General features: G+C 53.5%; 1 non-coding gene across 1 annotated transcript; it reads left to right on the top strand.

The window, feature by feature from the left end:
- The first annotated feature begins 4384 nt into the window (after positions 1 to 4384).
- LOC144951784 (U6 spliceosomal RNA) lies at positions 4385 to 4491 on the top strand. The gene has a single exon (XR_013640530.1). It is a non-coding gene; the product is annotated as a U6 spliceosomal RNA (small nuclear RNA).
- The last annotated feature ends 2944 nt before the right edge of the window (positions 4492 to 7435 follow it).

Genomic DNA, 7435 nt, shown 5'->3' with positions numbered 1-7435 from the left:
AAAGCTTCAAATCTAGAATTCATTTATTTGGTGTAACTCTGTGAGCCACCGGGCTCTTGAATCGGGTGCGACCGCAACAAACACAAAAAAAACATGAACTCAGAAAACACCTTAAAGTGACTATGCGCAAACAGAAAAATCCAGGAAAAAAGTGCAAAGTCTTCCATAAATAAAATACATATTTAAACCTTATTGGTTCTTTCGGTAAATTCACGCAGGAGTGAAACAACAAAACGATAAAAACAAAACATAATAAAACAAATTAAAACAAAATTCTCTCTCCATCCCTCCCTCGCTATGCCACATCTCTGCACCTGCTACCCTCCCTGAATCTTCGATGCCTGTTATCTCCACACACATCTCACCCTCCCTCCATCTCCCCGCCTCTCCCCTCACTCTCACAACGCCTACCTCGCCTCTCCCTAGCCCCATCTCCCCCAACATCTCTCTCCTCACCCTACGTATACTCCATCCCCCCCCCCCCGCCTCTCTCTCACTCTCCCCTCAGTCTCTCCTACACTCATTCACTCACTCACTCATTCACTCAACCACTCATTCACTCAACCACTCATTCACTCAACTACTCACTCACTCATTCACTCAACCACTCATTCACTCAACCACTCATTCACTCACTCATTCACTCAACCACTCATTCACTCACTCACTCATTCACTCACTCACTCACTCAACCACTCATTCACTCACTCACTCATTCACTCAACCACTCATTCACTCACTCACTCATTCACTCAACCACTCATTCACTCACTCATTCATTCACTCATTCACTCAACTACTCATTCACTAACTCACTCAACCACTCACTCACTAATTCACTCATTCACTCACTCACTCAACCACTCATTCACTAACTCACTCAACCACTCACTCATTCACTCAACCACCCATTCACTCGCTCGTTCGCTCATTTATGCAATGACCAAAGCAGGCACTCGTTTATGAAGTCATTCATTCTCTCGTTCAGCCATTCATGGAGCGGATCGCGCTCCGCTGCGCTACGAACCCGGCGACCCGGGTTCGATTCCAGCTCACGGCCAACACCAGTCACGATTATCTGAACCGGCCCTGGGTCACTCCTAGGTCGACTCAGCCACAAATTAGTACCTGGCGCGGTGTGTAAAAACATCGCCACTAGGGAGACAAAGGCGGCCGGGCGTGGTATTGGCCACCCACCCCCTCGTGTGCCGTGCCGGCCTTCATAGGTGCTCGCTAACAGCACTTGCCCCAACAGTCTACACGGGGGATCTTTGTCTTTGCATGTGTGTGTGAGAATGTGTGTGTGTGCTAGCAGGTGTGAGCGTGGGGGGAGAGGGGGTGAGGGTGGGGGAGGGAGAAGGGGAGAGGGGAGGGGAGTGTGAGATGGGTTTGGACAGGTTAGTGACTCTATTTGATTGAGTGAGTAGGTGAGTTAATGATTGAGTGAGTCTGTGTGTGAGTGTGTGAGTGAGTGTGTGAGTGAGTGTGTGAGTGTGTGAGTGTGTGAGTGAGTAAGTGAGTTAATGATTGAGTGAGTGAGTGTGTGAGTAAGTAGGTGAGTGAGTGTGTGAGTGAGTAGGTGAGTGAGTGTGTGAGTGAGTGCGTGAGTGAGTGCGTGAGTGAGTGTGTGAGTGAGTGTGTGAGTGAGTGTGTGAGTGAGTGAGTGTGTGAGTGTGTGAGTGAGTAAGTGAGTTAATGATTGAGTGAGTGAGTGTGTGAGTAAGTAGGTGAGTGAGTGTGTGAGTGAGTGTGTGAGTGAGTGTGTGAGTGAGCGTGTGAGTGAGTGCGTGAGTGAGTGCGTGAGTGAGTGTGTGAGTGAGTGTGTGAGTGAGTGAGTGTGTGAGTGTGTGAGTGAGTAAGTGAGTTAATGATTGAGTGAGTGAGTGTGTGAGTAAGTAGGTGAGTGAGTGTGTGAGTGAGTAGGTGAGTGAGTGTGTGAGTGAGTGCGTGAGCGAGTGTGTGAGTGAGTGAGTGTGTGAGTGAGTGTGTGAGTGAGTGAGTGTGTGAGTGTGTGAGTGAGTAAGTGAGTTAATGATTGAGTGAGTGAGTGTGTGAGTAAGTAGGTGAGTGAGTGTGTGAGTGAGTGTGTGAGTGAGTGCGTGAGTGAGTGCGTGAGTGAGTGTGTGAGTGTGTGAGTGAGTAGGTGAGTGAATGATTGAGTGAGTCTGTGTGTGAGTGTGTGAGTGAGTGTGTGAGTGTGCGTGAGTGAGTGCGTGAGTGAGTGAGTGTGTGAGTGAGTAGGTGAGTGAATGATTGAGTGAGTGTGTGAGTGAGTGTGTGAGTCAGTGTGTGAGTGAGTGAGTAGGTGAGTGAATGAGTGAGTGAGTGCGTTTGCGACTGAGTGAGTGAGTGTGTGAGTAAGTAGGTGAGTGAATGATTGAGTGAGTGTGTGAGTGAGTGTGTGAGTGAGTGTGTGAGTGTGTGAGTGAGTAGGTGAGTGAATGATTGAGTGAGTGAGTGTGTGAGTAAGTAGGTGAGTGAATGATTGAGTGAGTGTGTGAGTGAGTGCGTGAGTTAGTGCGTGAGTGAGTGCGTGAGTGAGTGTGTGAGTGAGTGTGTGAGTGTGTGAGTGAGTAGGTGAGTGAATGATTGAGTGAGTGAGTGTGTGAGTGAGTGTGTGAGTGAGTGTGTGAGTGAGTGTGTGAGTGAGTGCGTGAGTGAGTGCGTGAGTGAGTGTGTGAGTGTGTGAGTGAGTGAGTAGGTGAGTGAATGAGTGAGTGAGTGCGTTTGCGACTGAGTGAGTGGGTGCGTGACGAGGTGAGTGGATGGGTGAGTGGATCAACGAGTGGGCGAGTTAGGCAATGACCGAGTGGGTAAGTGACTGAGTGAGAGAAACACAACCATGAGATTAAGGATGAAGTCACTCTGAGAGAGAATTTCAAACCATTACGCATGACCTGCCTACACCTGTTCGCTCCCTCTCCTCCTCCTCCTCCCCATCCTCCACACATCTGCTTATGCTGAACAAAGATCCCCCGTGTAGCCTTAACAGACTGTAGGGGCAAGTGCTGTTAGCGAGCACCTATGAAGGTCGGAACGGCACACGAGGGGGTGGGTGGCCAGCACCACGCCCGACCGCCTTTGTCTCCCCAGTGGCGATGTTTACACACCGCACCAGGTACTACTCATTTGAGGCTGAGTCGACCTAGGGGAGGCCCAGAACCGGTTCAGATTATTGTCACTGGTGGCGGCCGTGAGCGGGAATCGAACCCGGGTCGCCATGTTCGTAGCGCTGAACACACACGCGCCACGCACACACACACGCACACACACACGCACACACACACGCACGCACACACACACGCACGCACACACACGCACGCACGTGCACAAACACACGCACGCACACACACGCGCACACACACACGCACGCACACACGCACGTGCACAAACACACGCACACACACACACGCACACACACACGCACACACACACGCACACACACACACGCACACACACACACACGCACACACACACGCACGCACACACACGCACGCACGTGCACAAACACACGCACGCACACACACGCGCACACACACACGCACGCACACACGCACGTGCACAAACACACGCACACACACACACGCACACACACACGCACACACATACACACGTACACACACACACACGCGCACACACACACGCACGCACACACACACGCACGTGCACAAACACACGCACACACACACACGCACACACACACGCACACACATACACACGTACACACACACACACGCGCACACACACACACGCACGTGCACACACACACGCGCACACACACGTGCACACACACGCACACTGACACACACACACGTACACACGCTATCAACACGCATCTCACACGAATACAAAAAATCTGCTTGCGTAGCCTGTAGCAGCAGGCTGTTGGGGCAAGTGCGTGTGTCAGCCGCAGTTGCAGCACCTATGAAGGCCGCCACCACGCCCGGCCGCCTTTGTCTTTCCCGAGTGCTCATATATATACGAGACGCACCGCACAATGTAACAATTCTAGGGGCACCCGTTCGGGTGATCGTCACTGATGTTGGGCCGCGAGCGGCGAATCCAACTCGAGCATCTGTGATCGGAGCGCTAACCATTGCGCCACCGCTCCCTTTCACATACAGGACAAGACAAAGGTGCCCCGTGTAACCCTAGCAGACTGTCGGGGCAAGTGCTGTTAGCGAGTAGCAGCAGCACCTATGGAAAGGCCGGCACTGTGGCACACGAGGGGGTGAGTGGGCCAGCACCACGCCCGGTCGCCTTTGTCTCTCCCCAGTAGCGATGTTTACACACCGCACCAGGTACTCATTTGAGGCCGAGTCGACCTAGGGGAGGCCCCCATCGCGAACAGCACACGCACACAAGACAGAGGAAGCGAGTGAGGATACTTGCTCCGGCAGTACAGATACCACAATTGGAACGATACAGAGAAGATCAGCATGGCCCCTGTGCACGGATGACACGCAAATTCGTGAAGCGTTCCATAGTTAAATTTCATTTAAAGCTTTCGTGACTGCAGGGATTCATCTTCTTGGTTCTTTCGGTAAAGTCACGTAGAAGGGAAGTAATAAAATAATAAAAATAAACCATAATAAAATAATTCTCACGACGTTTCGGCCACAACGCAAGCAGCCGTCCTCAGGTGAAAACTGTCGCCTCGACAGACCTGGTTTTCACCTGAGGACGGCTGCTTGCGTTGTGGCCGAAACGTCGTGAGTATTATTTATTATGTTTTATTTGTATTATTTTTTTATTTCCATTCTACGAGACTTTACCGAAATAACCAAGAAGATGAATCCCTGCAGTCACGAAAGCTTCGAATCGAAATTTAATATTTTATTATGTTTTATTATTTTATTACTTCCCTTCTACGTGACTTTACCGAAAGAACAACGAAGACTTTCATAGTTCTGCAGGTCCTCCCACTGGGAAAGCTGCTGCCACCTTTCTACAGGAGCGTCCTGCAGACACGGAGCTCCCTCGCCGTCAGGAGGCTGAACCAGCCGCTATCGGCCAAAGATCTGGTCTTCGAACCGATCCTCAGGAACCCGCAAGACAAAGCTGCATGGAGAGGGGCCTCACCAAAGCGCGGCTCACCACGATGGGAGATCTGGTGGAGATCTGGTGGAGCCTGGGACACGAGGCCGGTGGCTCGGACCGGCTGACATGGCCGCAAAGACAGGGCTGCAATCGCTCCGGGTGGCTGCCCGGATCCTGGCCGAAGCCAAGGGGGCCTTCTCAGCGGCAGCGGGGAGAAGGCCCCCCATCGCCCCCCCATCGGCGTTGGGGATGACGAGGCCCCTCTCGGTCCCCCTCCACCGGAGTTCCCCGTCGTGCCGCTGCGTCGCCAATGCCGACAAGCGAAGGCGGATCACAACCTGGAAGACCTACCGGGGGTGGCCTTCGCGAATATCAAGAGGAAGGTGCACTACTCCTACATGGTCCGGTGTCACCAACAGGACACCCTGAGGAGCCACAAGGAGCACGCCTGGAGGAGAGCCCTGCTGCCCTGCGTCTCTCTGGAGAGGCCTCGCTGGAGGCAACTCTACTCCAGCCCGACGTACAACCGCATCGGCGACCTCGGCTGGAGCATCGCCCACGGCACCGTCACCACCAACGCCTCCCTGGCGAGCTTCACCGACACGTGCCCGGAGTGCCGGTTCTGCGGTAAAGTGGAGACGGTGGCGCACCGATACGTGGAGTGCAAGAGCCTGGACTTGTTGTTCAAGGTTCTTAGAAACATCCTCCTAAAGTTCAGCCTCCACTCCTCATCTTTGGATACCAAAAGGGTGACGGACCCCAACATTTCGATTTAAAGCTTTCGTGACTGCAGGGATTCATCTTCTTGGTTCTTTCGGTAAAGTCACGTAGAAGGGAGATACAAAAATACAAAAATAAAACATGATTAAATAATTCTCACGACAGACCTGGTCTTCACCTGAGGACGGCTGCTTGCGTTGTGGCCGAAACGTCGTGAAAATAATTTTATCATGTTTTATTTTATTATTGTATTATTTCCATTCTACGTGACTTTACCGAAAGAACCAAGAAGATGGACCCCAACATCTTCAGGGGCCGGTCAACGTGCTCGTCGGCTGCGCCAAGCTCGCCGTGCACAGAGCGAGGAAGGTGGTCGCGGAGGGGAAACGTCCAGCCAGCAGCCTGGACATCTTCCGCGCTCTGCTCGGAGCCCCCAGGGTGTGTGGGCCGGAGTTCCGCCATGTGGCGCGGCTGACCCACGCCGTGCCGGCCTTCAAGAAGCAGTGGGCGATGGAGGAGGCCGTGTGCTCGGTGGCAGATGACGGGGAGCTCTGCATGCTGATGTGAGCTACCCGTCGGAGGCCGTCGGACTGCGAGAGGGGCTGCGTGCAGAGCGAGAGAGTGAGCGAGAGAGTGAGCGAGAAGTGGGGGTTTACATAAAGCAAAGTTATAAAAAAAGAGAAGGAAAAATTTATATCAAAAGATAAAAATAAAAAAACTGATGAAAAAGTAAAGGGGAAAAAAGGAACAAAATTAAAAACAAAAAAAAGAATAAAATAAAAAAAACGAATAAAAAAACTAAAAAAATCAAAAAAGGATACATAAAAAAGAGAAGGGAGAGAGGGGGGGGGAGAGAGGGGGGAGAGCGACGGGAGTAAATCTCTGGGGGTTGCCAGGCGACCCGTATTGTGCCGGAGTTGGTGAGGCGCAGTGAAGGGGCGAGGGTGGGGGTAGGGGGCCACGTGGAGGAGAGGGGGGGCCACGGGGAGGGGGGGGGGGGCACGGGGAGGGGGGGGGCACGGGGAGGGGGGGGCGGGCACGGGGGGAGGGGGAGAGGGGGGGCACGGGGAGGGGGGGGGGGCACGGGGGAACGGGGAGGGGGGGGCACGGAGGACGGGGGGGAGGGGGAGAGGGGGGGCACGGGGGGAGGGGGGGCAGAGGGGGGGAGGAGGGGGGGCCACCGGGGGGGGGGAGGGGGAGAGGGGGGGCACGGGGGGGAGGGGGGGCAGGGCACGGGGGGGGGGGGATAGAGGGAGGGGGGCACCAAGAAGACAACTAAGATACCCACCAACACTGGGGAGACAAAGGCGGCCGAGCATGGACAACCGGTGCCCCCCCCCCCACATGGCCCCCCACACACACCGGCGTGGAGCGGTGTTCATCCAGCAGTGGATCGAGACCGTTCGGCGGCACAATGATGACACAAGACTCGGCAGAGTTAAAATGTAGAAATATATTTTTTATTACAAATATCAATCGACGAGCCTCCCCCGTATAAAACGCGCCTCTTCCTCCTGCTGGCTTGTGTGTACACGTGCGTGTGTGTACACGTGTGTGGGTGTGCACACGTGCGTGTGTGTACACGTGTGTACGCGTGTGTGTGTGTACACGTGTGTGTACACGTGTATGTGTAAACGTACGTGTGTGTACACGTGTGTACATGTGTCTACACGTG

Source organism: Lampetra fluviatilis, chromosome 63 (genome assembly GCF_964198595.1).
Source record: "Lampetra fluviatilis chromosome 63, kcLamFluv1.1, whole genome shotgun sequence".
NCBI lineage: Eukaryota > Metazoa > Chordata > Hyperoartia > Petromyzontiformes > Petromyzontidae > Lampetra > Lampetra fluviatilis.
This window is presented reverse-complemented; position numbering and strand designations above follow the sequence as displayed.